Source organism: Lepidochelys olivacea, assembly GCF_965140295.1.
Source record: "Lepidochelys olivacea isolate rLepOli2 genome assembly, chromosome: 2".
NCBI lineage: Eukaryota > Metazoa > Chordata > Testudines > Cheloniidae > Lepidochelys > Lepidochelys olivacea.
Genome location: NC_140412.1, coordinates 200,799,864 through 200,814,550, shown reverse-complemented (window position 1 = coordinate 200,814,550; position 14,687 = coordinate 200,799,864).

Genomic DNA, 14,687 nt, shown 5'->3' with positions numbered 1-14,687 from the left:
GAAACCTTTTGCAAAGGCTTTAGGACTACATCTAGGAGAACCGCAAATGCCAGGGCAAAGTAATCCTTTCATATGCTTGCTTTTAAACCATGTATAGCATTTTAAAAGGTACACTCACCAGAGGTCCCTTCTCCGCCTGCTGGGTCCAGGAGGCAGCCTTGGGTGGGTTCGGGGGGTACTGGCTCCAGGTCTAGGGTGAGAAACAGTTCCTGGCTGTCGGGAAAACCGGTTTCTCCGCTTACTTGCTGTGAGCTATCTACAACCTCCTCCTCATCATCATCTTCTTCGTCCCCAAAACCTGCTTCCGTATTGCCTCCATCTCCATTGAAGGAGTCAAACAACACGGCTGGGGTAGTGGTGGCTGAACCCCCTAAAATGGCATGCAGTTCATCATAGAAGCGGCATGTTTGGGGCTCTGACCCAGAGCGGCTGTTCGCCTCTCTGGTTTTCTGGTAGGCTTGCCTCAGCTCCTTCAGTTTCACACGGCACTGCTTCGGGTCCCTGTTATGGCCTCTGTCCTTCATGCCCTGGGAGATTTTCACAAAGGTTTTGGCATTTCGAAAACTGGAACGGAGTTCTGATAGCACGGATTCCTCTCCCCAAACAGCGATCAGATCCCGTACCTCCCGTTCGGTCCATGCTGGAGCTCTTTTGCGATTCTGGGACTCCATCATGGTCACCTGTGCTGATGAGCTCTGCATGGTCACCTGCAGCTTGCCACGCTGGCCAAACAGGAAATGAGATTCAAAAGTTTGCGGTTCTTTTCCTGTCTACCTGGCCAGTGCATCTGAGTTGAGAGTGCTGTCCAGAGCGGTCAGAATGGAGCACTCTGGGATAGCTCCCGGAGGCCAATACCATCGAATTGTGTCCACAGTACCCCAAATTCAAGCTGGGAACGTCGATTTAAGCGCTAATCCACTTGTCAGGGGTGGAGTAAGGAAATCGATTTTAAGAGCCCTTTAAGTCGAAATAAAGGGCTTCACTGTGTGGACGGGTGCAGGTTTAAATCGATTTAACGTTGCTAAATTCGACCTAAAGTCCTAGTGTAGACCAGGGCTAAGGGCTTGTCTACAAGTGAACATTAATTTGAATTAAGTTAGGTTGTGAATTTAAAGCACAATAACTAAACGCTGAATAACTCCATGTGTAGACAAGCCTTTACCAGCTTGTACATTCCATTGTACAGTTTCAATTCCATTGTATTTTTATTTCCAATACAAATATTTCATGTTTTTTTCTATAATAAACACACTGCCTATAGCACAGCACTTGCAATCCTGCAAGGAGCTAGGACAATCTAGAGGAAAAGAGATGATTTTAAATGGGGAGGAACTTAATGGTATCCATGTAACTGCTTGTATTTGGTAATGAACTTGCAAATGAAGGTTAAACATTAATCTATGACGGGGTGGGCAAACTTTTTGGGCCAAGGGCCACATCTGAGTGGGGAAATTGTATGCAGGGCCGGGGCAGGGGGTTGGGGGCGGGAGAGGGTGTGGTGTGCAGGAACGGGCTCAGGGCAAGTCATTGGGGCAGAGGAGGAGTGCGGGGTGTATGAGGGGACTTAGGGCAGGGGTGCAGGAGGGGTGCAGACTGTGGGAGGGAGCTCAGGGCAGGGGTTGGGGTGCAGGAGAGGTGCAGGGTGCAGCAGGGGGATCAGGGCATGGAGCTGGGGTATGAGGTGCTGGCAGGGAGTTGGGGGGAGGGGTTTGGGCTCCGGCCTTACTCCCTGCCTGCCTGCCCTGGCCCCACGCCACGCCGCTCTGGGAAGCGGCCAGAACCATGTCCCTACATGGCCCCTGAGGGATGGGGGGCACAGGGCTCCGTGCACTGCCCTTGCCACGCCTCCAGGGACCTCCCCCAAAGCTCCCATTGGCTGTGGTTCCCGGCCAATGGGAGTTGTGGGGGGGCAGTGCCTGGAGGCAAGGGCAACGCACGGAGCCCTCTGCCCCCCTCTCCTCCCCCCGCCCCCTGGGGCCGCAGGGACATGGTGCCAGCTGCTTCTGAGAGCAGCGCCGGGCCTGCGGCACCATGAGGGGCAATCCCACAGGCCATATCCAAAGCCCTGATGGGCCAGATCCAGCCCACGGGCCGTAGTTTGCCAACCCCTGATCTACGAGCTCAATTAGGTAAGGTATCACAGAAGAGATTCCATTTGCTCCCCAAGCAAGAGAAAAAGTTGGAAATGAAAAAAAAACCTAACCTCAGCCTGACTCTTTTCTTGTCTTTTGAGAGATTTCCCAGATGTTGTCACTGAATTAATGAAGTGTTATAGATTTGTATTTCTTTTCAAATAATTGAAATGGAAGTGGACATTGACCATCTCCCTGCAAAATGTCATGCTAGGACTGGAGAAGTAACTTGAGGGCCCCAGAGCGGCAGTTCACTGAGGAAGAGGAAAACAAACAAAAAAACCCAACCAAACCTCTGATCATGGTCATTTTGACTGACTGCCTTTAATACCTTTGTAATATTTCAGTTTGGATTGGGGGGTCAGTATTTCTGGAGGTGCTTGTTTTAGTGGCCACAAGTTACTTGACTCAATCGTGTTTGCTTTCATGGGCCCTAATTCAGAATAGTACTTAAATATTGTTTATATTAGACTTAAGCACATGCTTAAAGTTAAGTATGTGCTTAAACACTGCCTAAATAGGGATGCTGTTCTGAATCAGGGCCATAATAATGAGGAATAATTACTAGGAATTATTGGGTGAAAATTCTATAGCCTGTAATATGCAGGAAGTCCAACTAGATAATCCTATATGTCTCTACTGGTCTTAAAATCCATGAATAGCCCATCAGTGATCAAATACCAACTTTCCAACTGGATTGTGTCATGCACAGGTTAACTGTGCTAATAATTACAGAAAAGGAAATAAAGACAGTCTGAAGTCATAAAACACAGCAGATGCTTTTCTGTTCACCAGCCCCAACCTTCAGTGTTTTGGATAACCTGTTCTGTTAAAAAACTGTAATGCTGGAATGATTTTGTACAGTTCTTTATTCTGTTCATTCTATTACAGTTCTAAAATTATTCCACTGCGTATTGCCAGCGGCTTTGAGACCTTTAGCACACACAGCAAAAAGTAGAAATGAATGAAGAATGGGCTAAAACAACACAAGGGGGCTCACTTAAAAAGGCACTGTTGAGTCATTATTTTTAAATACCTTTCCCTTTATTCTCCACTGTTTGTAATGTTCCTCTAAGAAGCTTGAAAATATTTGATTTTCCCCACCGCTTTTTGTCCTTTGCTCTGTGCAAATGTGTTTTGTCTCCAATGGCAAGGATGAAAATGAACATAGCTCTTTCTTCTGAACAGTTTCAGTGTTCATAGCCCCTTGTTGTGATAGAGCATCTTTGTGCATCAGCATCAGACAGGCCTACTGCTCTGGTTATTAACTGTTGTATAGCCAGAAAAGGTGAGGGGAGCACAAAAATTTGTGTTTGGGTAGGCCCTACAACAATAGTGGACATGAGATTTCTAAACTAAATTCTCAGGAAGCAATATAATACATATTTACGTTTAGGTAGTCTGTTGCCCTGGAATTGAACGCAAGAGGTCTTGATTACGTGAAAGAACATGGCCGTCCACTCCTTAGCCACATAGCAGGCTTTTCAAGAACAGAAGCTACACTGGTACTAATTAGGGTGACCAGATATCCCAATTTTATAGGGACAGTCCCGGCATTCGGGGTTTTGTCTTATATAGGTGCCTATTACCCCCTACCCCGTCCTGATTTTTCACACTTGCTATCTGGTCACTATAGTACTAATGGTGAGGCTAAACACCAGCTCTGGACTCACACAGAGCCACAGATGCAGCCAGTGGTGACCTACAATAATACATGCCCTTCACCTCTTGCAATAGGCACTACCTGATGGGAAAATTGTTATCATTAGGATTTTGGCACTTATGCTACCTGGAGCCTTTCACCCTTGTATCATGGGGCCAGATCATGCACTGAGACAAACCTGGAACAAATTGGCCCATGGTTCCAAACCATCTACTTTTGACATGGTTTGACAGGCTGATGGTATGCTTCTTTGTGTGAGCTTAGGAGCTGTCCCCAGACAGTGCTTTGAAGCAGGAAATTGCTTTTCCCTGCTCTCATCTGCTTGCACTCTGTGGCTTTTGCAGGGCACTCAACAGTAGCTCCTCTCTCTCTCTCTCTCTCTCTGTGATATAAGGCTGCCTCAGAAGGGGCAGGGAAGGTGGAGCGAGAGAGCGTGTTCCTGATTCAGTTCTCTCTGTGATGGAGGCAGGGCTTTAATTATGGGAAGAGATTTGTTTGGGAAACTTAAAAGACCCCTAAGGTTCTTTTCTCATTGACACTGGTGTAAATCAGGAGTAACTCCAAAGCAGTCAATGAAAACTGATCTAAGTACAGGCCCTAGGACTCTTCAACTCCTGTTCTCTGAGGGACACCTTTGTTTCCGCCATCACAAATTCCGCAGATGCCACTATGGAATATCTCATTAGTTGATGGGCAGCAGCTAAACCATGACCAGTTCTAGCCAATGAGTATTTCAGGGAAGAGAACCTGTCTGCCTGCAGAGGCAGTACAGCAATCCTAGAGTCATAAGGGATCCGCATTGTACCTGGGGTGGAAATAAAATAACAATAGTAAATCTTGCATTTATACAGTGCCTTTCATTCCTGAGCACTTTACAAACCTGGCAAAAGGATAACTATACAAAGGCATCACTCCATATGCCTCCAAGGTGAAATGCAGTGCCCAGTTAACAATGCTTCACGACATTACCTGACCGTTTATCGCAGAAGATGGCAGGGGAAATTATACCTTCTTTTTCAGAGATCACTGCCACTGCTCTTGCCCACTGACTGCATCCAAAGCATCATTTGAAATTGCCCACGTTGAGGCCTGACCTGAAGAACAGTTCTCCGGAGATAGCCTTCCTGTCAGTTCTGCCTGATAGGCTTTCCTAAATCTGACAAACTCCTTGGCATACGCTAGATCTTTCTCCTCACATGGCTGGTGTGAACCAACAGCATTCACCCCCTCAAGGCCGGCCTTGCTAAGGCAGCCACTCTAAACCCATCACAGGAGGCCTTACAGAATCACAGCCAAGCTTTGCCAAATTTAGTATTTATCTGGTAGGGCCTCATCGTCTAGGTGCTGTGTGCCAGTATGCTCTGATGTCACTGAGAGCTAGTGCGGTGCTCTGAAGGTACAGTTGGGGCCTGCCCATACCTAATACCCTGAGGCTGAACAGGAGCTGCCCATGGTGCTTCTGGGAAGGGGAGGAACTGGTGGGGGGGGGAGGCATGTCCAAGGCAGTGTTGCCTAATGGATAGAGCACTGGCCTGGGACTCAGAAGACCTGAGCTCTATTTTCAGCTCTGCGCTGACCTGCTGGGTGACCTTGAGCAAGTCACATCTCTATGCCTCAGTTTTCCTGTCTGTAAAATGGGGATGACCTCCTTTGTAAACCACTGTATAAGAGTCAGTTAGGTATTTATTATTGGAGTTCTGCTTCCACAGGGGGATGTGGAGTAGGGAGAGCTCAGCTAGCCCTATCCTCTTGAAGTAGCTGACAGCTGCAGAAGAGCCTGATTTGGCAAAAGCTGCAGTGCTTGATGTTCCTTTGGCTATTCCACAACTGCCCGCCAGACAGGGACATTTTTATGGGTGAATAGTGCCCACTCTCCAGTATCTATCCATGTTCCGTGGGAGGAATTAAAATGATTGAATGTTGCTTGCCTATGCAAAAGGTTTTTGTCAAAGTATTTTATCTGGTGCCTGAGTTCACTGCAGTGGACAATGAGGGACAAGTTCTCATCTAAAGTACTTCTGTAGGCTTTATCCTCATTTGCACTTTGACATGCTTTCTCTATTTGACTGATGTGTGGTGAGTATTTCCCAAATGTCTTAATCAGCGTGGCTCTTGAAGTATGTTGACCCAGATCCTCAGCTGGTTTAAATTGGTGTAGCTCCATTGATGTCAATGCAATTATGCTGATTTATATCAGCTGAAGATCTGGGCCATTATGTTTCCTTGGAATGCTATGTGTAGATCATTTGTTGTTTACTCCATTTCTGAGAAATTGTCACCCTCCCATGATATGTTTTGTGTTTATGTAGGGCTTCTGAGACAATTTAGTTAACATCTGGAATGTGATTATCTGTTATATGCAAATTGGTTCCAGGCCATGTAGTATCAATTTTCATCATTGTTTGTGTATTTACATTGTTATGGTTGGCCATCAAATATGCTTTTAAAATTAAATACGGAAAAATGCGATGATCCTGAAAGTCAATGTTACCATTCACAGCCTTGACCCACAAACCCTCCCTGCTGACTGTAAGAGCCTGGCTACAAGGGCTACTGAATAATCTTTGGTTTACAACAGTGAGTATCAAAGTTGTACACTCCATTAGACCGCAAAACTGTGGCCCATAACCTCTACTCAACACACTTCTCTGACATACGCATAAATATTGCTCATTAAATATGATGGGGGGGAATATAAAATGTTGCCCACTCATTGAAGTAGTAAATAGCACAGCCAAATAGTTGCTACAAATAGTGCTATAAATCTTTTTATAAAATACGGAGTCTAATTTTTAAGAATTAATTTGTTATTGTGTGCGTCTTCCAGATCAGGGGAGATTTTTGCTGCATCAAGTTTCAACCTTTTCAGTAGTGCCTCAAAGATCCACCAAATGTCTGGAAACCGCAGCTGCTTAGTTTCTACCTGGCAACTCAGTTTTGGGACATGGTACGGTCATCCTTTCACATGTGGAACTCTTTCTGGAATCAGTGGGAGTTTGGAATTTGAATCAATGGCAGAATCTGGCCCTTAGGTGGTACAATATAGAATTACTAAATAACTTTCAAACTAGTTACTAGCAGGGATTTGGTTCTGAATCGGGATAGATAGATAGATAGATAGATAGATACACAGAAGATGGAGAATCCTGCTCCTACTGAATAGCAGGGGAAAAAAATATACAGAACCAAATATATATACACACACACACATATGAATAGAGTTGAAACTGGTTCTGCTGTCTTTCTAAAAGAGTTAGAGGAAGCTCCAACACTGACTTTACAATGCAAAGTATTTTACAACCTTAACTGTGGAGTACCTGTCACAATCCTATCATTAAAGAGAGTTCATCCAGTAGGCTACACAATCTCACTGTTTTTGCTGTTGTCATTTTCCTTACAAAAGAGTTCACCTAATGTTTCCCAAAGAAATAGAAATATACTGAGGAGTCCTTGTGGCAAAATATACTGAGTATAACCAGGGGATAATGAATACTAGTAAATCAAATATAAAGGCTATAAAGTTTAAATAAAGGAAGTTCCATGGTTCATGACAAGATCTGCCTCCATACCATATTTCATGCAAATCCTACTTTACAGTGTAACATTTTATTATATTTTGCTTCTTAAATACAAATATCTCTAGATATTTTAGTAATAACATATATTAGTTTGGGAAGATAATTAAGGCCAACATTTTTCAAAAGTAGGTGCCTAAAGTTAGGAACATAAGAATGGCCAGACTGAGTCAGACCAAAGGTATCCTGTCTTCTAACAGTGGCCAATACCAGGTGCTTCAGAGGAAATGAATAGAACAGGTAATCATGAAGTGATCCATCCCCTGTCGCCCATTCCCAGCTTCTGGCAAACAGAGGCTAGGGACACCATCCCTGCCCATCCTGGCTAATAGCCATTGATGGAGCTATCCTCCATTAACTTCTCTAGTTCTTTTTTTAACCCTGTTATAGTCTTGCCCTGCACATTATCTTCTGGCAAGGAGTTCCACAGGTTAACTGTGCTTTGTATGAATAAATACTTCCTTTTGTTTGTTTGTTTGTTTTTGTTTTAAATCTTTTGCCTATTAATTTCATTTGGCGACCCCTAGTTCTTGTGTTATGAGGAGTAAATAACACTTCCTTATTTGTTTTCTCCACACCAGTCATGATCTTATATCCCCCCTATCATATCCTCCCTTAGTCATCTCTTTTCCAAGCTGAAAAGTCCCAGTCTTATTAATCTCCTCTCATATGGAAGCTGTTCCACACCCCTAATAATTTTTGTTGCCCTTTTCTGTACCTTTTCCAATTCCAATCTATCTTTTTTGAGATGGGCTGACCAGATCTGCAGGCAGTATTCAAGATGTGAGTGTACGATGGATTTATATAGAGGCAATATGATATTTTCTGTCTTATTATCTATCTCTTTTCTAACGATTCCCAACGTTCTGTTAGCTTTTTTGACTGCCGCTGCACATTGAGTGGATGTTTTTAGAGAACTATCCACAATGACTCCAAGATCTCTTTCTTGAGTCGTAACAGCTAATTTATACCCCATCATTTGATATGTATACTTGGGATTATGTTTTCCAATGTGCATTACTTTGTATTCATCAACACTGTGTTGATAAATCAAGTGGCCCGATTTTTCAGAGGTGCTGAGCAATGGAGCTTCAAAGGGAGTAAAGGGTGCTGAGCACCTTTGAAATCAGGTCAGTTTTATTTATGTCCCTAAACATGAATTTGGGAGCCCAATGTGAGATACCTGACTGAAATTATTGACCTAATACTTTCAAATGTAGATCTCCACCTGACAGTGAGAAAATAAAAGCTAAGAAATATTTCTGTTAAATATATACCCGCTCCATCTTTCTAACTCCTCTCTGTTCCAGCAGAAAAGGTTAAACTTATCATCTACAGGAATGTTCAGGTATTTCTATAGAGAGAACTTTGATATTGCTCCCGAATTGCAAAAGAAGCACGCTATGTGTACTCCATCCAAACCCATATTAGAACTTCCCTGAAATAGAGGGGTTTGAATATAGTGTTCTGGTATCCATCTCTATTTATAATACTATAATCTCTACAGCATGCACAACAAGATGGACCCAATATGGGTGCTTAAATAGGACTTCTGCATCCTGCACTTGGACATTTACATTAGAATTTAAGCAGGTTAACCTTCCATCGATGCAGGAAGAGTGCAGACTATGGAGTTAAAACAGCAGCACTGCAGCACCCTAGCTGTACTGCAGTAGAGGCTGATGTGTAGACATGCCCTGAAACTCAGCACCATGGTGCCTCATGCTTCAGGACAGAGATGGATGGTTGGAAGGTAACTGTGGATTGGGCATCAAAAGCACCACTAAACTGTGCTGCATGTTTCTGGATTGCAGATAGGGGTTGGGTATACAGTCCATAGGCTAGAGTAGTGGCAACAGAGATCTGCACAGGTGTTCCATTCCAGGATTCCAGATCTGGGAAGGCGAACAGGATTCTTTCACCGCAAACTCGCCCTAGGTGGGTTGGGAGAAGTTGGTATGGAGCTGACTATACAAACTCTCAAAAAGAAAAGGAGGACTTGTGGCGCCTTAGAGACTAACAAATTTATTTGAGCATAAGCTTTCGTGAGCTACAGCTCACTTCATCGGATGCCGCCAGGTGATTCTCCCATGCTGGAGGAATCCTAATTTGACCCGTTAGGGCAGCTTTATGGCCTCTTCATGATGTCTGAGCAGTGCAAATGGTCTAGAACATGAGCCTACATCTTTAAGGTGAAGGAGGGCAGGGAGAAGGTGGAGTTCACATATTTCTCAGCACTAAGTGTTCAGGCTGGCTGGAAATGCAGACTCAACAATAAGGCAAGGCATTGAATCTTTACAACTAGGAGGTTTAGCAAAACATTTTCAATGAGCAAGAGTCATATTCTGCCACCCTCACTAGGCCTTGACTAGACTAGAGCTTTTAATTCTGTTGTAATACATGTTAATTGCTAATTACTATGTGTTAACTAACATGACTGTAAATACAAATGTAGAACATTTGTTTCAGAACCCTAGGGTGAAGTAAGACCAGAAACAAATATGCAGTCTATATTAAAATTTGTAATTGCATTCATGAACATTTAATTAACTCAATTTACAGCATGACCAGACATTAGTCTAAACAAGGCCTCATGCTGAGTAACACCTTACCCCAGAAGCAGTGCCATGGAAATCAATGGGCTAGTCCATACTGCACTGTGTCATAGACAGGTCTAATGGAATAACACACTACTCATTGTAAAAGCAGCAGAATCTGTACCTTAGCTTCTGGCAAATGATAATTCCATGAGGCAACTATTCTAAACTGAGGGATTTTCTCATGGATTGTGCCCATGCTTGTGACCGCTTATTGTTAACTTCACTCACTTCTCCATTTTTTGCATTAATTTTTGTTAAAAACAAAATCTGAAGCTTATAAACCTAGATCATTGATGAAGTCCCAATGGAAAGAAATGGTAGAGCCATTAGATTGTTTCTCCAGATAAAGGCTGACGGGCTGTCTATAACACATCCATCAGTACTAATAACTAGATACTTTGTAATACTTCTAGTTGTCTTGTTCATCAAAATGCAAAGAAACCTCTTATTTTGAAGGGTTCTTCAGGGTGACTTCTGTTCTTTGGCTTTCAATATCCTGATCAAGGTTATTCCCCCTCAAATTGAAGCAGCAGGCCCTGTTCCCAGAGAATAGCCACAATTCCCATTAAAATAAATAAGGTTTTTGAGCTTATACACAGAGAGGAGAATGTACCCTCAGATTTATAGTCTTTCATGCACGAGGCTGGATTTGAAATTTGGGAGCTTTTATGGGGTTCATGCAGTGGAATAATGTGACTATATCATCATCATCACCACCACCACCACAATGGTCACTGGGGCCCTGAGGGTTCAGGGGCAGAATAGTCCCACTGCTCCTCCTGCGTGTCATAAGAGGTAACTAAAAGGGGGCTGCCTGGAGAGGGATGGGCTCTGCCAGGTTAGAAATTTGCCCAAGACACACCATATGATGAAGAAGTCAACCACGTCCATACCGGATTGGTCACAGCCCCGGTTAATAGTGACCGCGCCAACTGTCTCCCACCAGGGCAGACGCGACACATATACCACTGGTGGAACCCCAACAAAGACAATCCGTGGAAGAGATAACATCACCATACCCACATTTGACTGCATACAGCTGCAAAATACATGACTTTCATGAGTATGACTGCCATTAGAGGGTTAGCTGTCTAAGGACTTGTCTATACTAGGAAAATTAGCATCCATTTTAAGCAACAGTTCAGCTGCACTGTTGCCACCGGTGGTGTAAGCACTGGTGTAGACAGAGCTCAGACAGTCTCACCACCATATCTCTCCTGCTCTCAGAAGCTGCGCTGTTGCTGAGAAGCGGCTACTTATTTTCCTTGTGGCTTTGCGCTACAAAGGCTGATGTTAATGTTGTCTTGACAACTGTCTTCTGAAGAAGAGCTCTGTGTAAGTTCAAAAGCTTGTCTCTTTCACCAACAGAAGTTGGTCTGTGACAGGTCCCCCCATATCCTCTTTGCTTCCCACAGACCACTCAGTGACCTTCTCTTGTGTAGATACCACCATGCAGTTTATTTACAGTGTTTCATTCCACCACCTACTACATGCTAGTGCAGCCACAATATTTACAATGTCCTCCAGTTTTACAGCACCCTCTTCAAAGGTGAGAGAAAAACCAGTTGTCTCCTCATGGAGAACACCCTTTTGGCGGGCCCTACTAACTGTTGACCCAACCTTTGCCTTTCTCTCTCTCTCTCTTCACTTCTCACCCCTTGGGCTTCCTTCCTGTACTGTTTTATACAGTCTCCCTGTTAATGGGTTAATTAGCTCATTAGCTTCCCCTCTCCTTAATCAGGCCCTTCCCAGGGGCCTAATTGGTTAAACAGTGACCAGAGTGCTGGTTCCCAGCACGCTATCACATGATCTACTAAAAGATATTACCTCACCCATGTCTTTCCAAAAGCTCACTATTTTCTCAACATCCTTAGGGAGGGCTGACTTCATGAAGGTGCTGTGATGACTTGGAAATTTTCCCAGACTGTGCCCTCAGTTGACACTTCTCAAAGACAGAAGAATGCAAAAAAGGGCTTGAAAACATTGTTTTCAACTGGTGCACCCCAAATCTAAGGGGAATTTATACAGCTAAGTGATTGAACTTCCTAGTCTTGAAGTTACTGTAGCTGAGCCTTGTTTCTTGATTAAAAGCTTGACAAAATATATGGCCATGTGGAGCCACGTTCTGTTCCCCTTATGTATTTCTGTGAATTTATCCTGTCTTTACACTTGTGTAACTGCAAGCAGAACTTGGCTTGTGGGGTTTTAGTTTTGGAGATGATCCTGGTTAAATGTAAAGAACCTTTTATGCACATTTCTGGAGTCAAAGAGTCTTTTCATCTGATTTGGTACTGCTCTCTCAGCTCGGTGTTCAACACACTGACCTTTTCGAAGACATTGGACTAAATTCAGCACTAGTGTAAATGGGTTCAACCCCATTTACTTCAGTGCTTTCTGACTGTGCATTCATAAACCAGATATGAATTTGGCCATTCTTTAGAATGATCAAGATATTTATTGTCTGAAGCTTCTTATTCATTGCCCTTAGCACCATAGGAATGTATTAAGGAATCACCTGCCCCATTACTTTCAGAGTTGGGCTAGGATTACAAAAGGCTGACTGTAAACTCAAATTGTACATAGTTGAATGGGTACCAACTACCTACAAAGTGACTTACTCTATTACCAAAGCACTTCTCCATCCTAATCCTCCTCTTAGTCACCATTTACAGCCCCAAATAAAATCTACCTCCTTTTTTTTGAGGGGAGGTTACAAAGGGAAGGGTCAAGGAGAAATAATTGCTTTGCTGAGTGGGCAAGCCACTTTGTTATTAACACTTTGGACTTTCAGTCAGACTCTTGAAGTGAGTGTGAAGGTGAGGGGGCAGAGGAAAATTGTGCTTCCTTGAGATTAAGGCTTCATATGTAATAGTGCCATAGTCCTATTCCTGGAGCAACCCTTTCTTCAGCTGAGAGTTGCTAATGTTTCTGAACCCCAGTGTTGGATTTACACAAACAAGAACAAAAATACAACTAACTGAGCAGCAGATCACTGTTGGAGTTGACCAACACCCACCAAAATACTGTATCGTGTATGAATTCACAGTGACCGGGACCCGCCAGGCTTAAAGTGAGGGGGCGTATGGAATGCAGTCCCTCTTCTAGTAAAAACAAAGGGAGAGCGTCCCATCCTCTCCCTGACTTTAGAAAGCAGTGCCTCCCCCCATAACTCCTCTTCTTCCCTGGCTGATGCAGTAAGAGCTCCCCCTCCTGTTTCAACCTACTTTATAACCATTGCCACCAGCTCCTGGCCACAGATCTCTCTCTCTCTCTCTCTCTCTCTCTGTGCCCCATGGTTCAGCATTGATCATAGGAAAGGAAATGAATAACTCAGATTAATTTGGCTCATGCACTCTCTCACAAGGAGGCCTAGCCTGTGTCAGATAGAAAATTAAAAATACTGTATAATTGGAGGGGCAGCATGGAGGAAGTTTACCCTGCTGCTATACCTGTTTTCTGGATAATTAGGGGACTTCAATGTCCAGGGCTTTCAATCTAGCACCTTTCACCAGCATTAACTTCACTTAATTTCTTAACATATACAGCATAACTGAAAGTCTACATTACTGCATAATGCAGGCTTAACTAAAACACATCTCTAATGGGCTTGCTGGTACTTTTCCCCTTGTATTAGCTCAAATGAAAACCCCTGATATGAAAAGTAATTCATAAGATACATAAGAGTTAATGACATTAGACTTTAGTATAACAGGACACTGGGGCTCTCTTTCACTGCTGTCTAAATAGTATAAGATGTAGTCACCTGAAAAGGAAGTGTCCCTATCTGTTTGGTGGTACCTTAGGGCAGTTTCTCTCTGCTGTGGCTGCTGCAGATGCAGCACACAAGCTATACAACAGGAAATCATGTAAAGATGCAAAAACAAAATTAACAAACTACCTGTGAGGTGATTTGTAGCACCAGGCTTTGCTGCTCCTTCCCCTTTAAACCCTTTCCCCTAGGTATTCTCTAAGTTACCTACTCCCATTGCAGTTACCTAGTCTCACTGGAGCTACTCTTGTGTGTAAGTGCTAATGGGCATGAGTAAGGTGACAGAACTGGGCATGAGTAAAGACTTCACTATTTGGCACATCAGTTTAGTTACCTTAGACGGAAACATTAAGCAGGGACTCTTAGGGATGGGCAGGGTTCAACACTCCTGATGCCGTGTACAAAGAACCACAGCTCATGGGATCCTGCTAGAGGTAAAATTCCTTAAGCTAGGCTCAGTCTCCTGTATGTATACTTTATGCTACAGAGATCTAGGTAGCTTAGAGTTTGATTGGAGAAAAGGTACATATAAAGATGACCTAAATGTCCCCATACAAATGCTCTTTAGAAGCTGTAGGCCCTCTACTATATTCTCAGTAATCCTCGAACGAGTTGGTTCTCGGGAGGCTCCAGGAAGAGTTATGATCTTGGTGGGAGTGCTGATAGAGAAGCAGCAGATCCTGAGTTTAAAGGAGAAGGGGAAAATTGGCTGCAGGAAAGTTTGGTCTCAGTAAAGACTTTGGGATTTCCCACACCCCTTCCACTCACACACACCATTTGATGGGTCTCAGAGGACAAGTCCTGTAATCTGTAATTCAGAAAACTAGCATGTGAAAAAGTAAAGAAGCTTTAGATTGTACATTAGAGCATTCGTGGTCTGGGATGATAAAACTATCCGGTATTGTATGACATTAGCATTTGCCAGGACATAGCTGTATTTTAAACAGT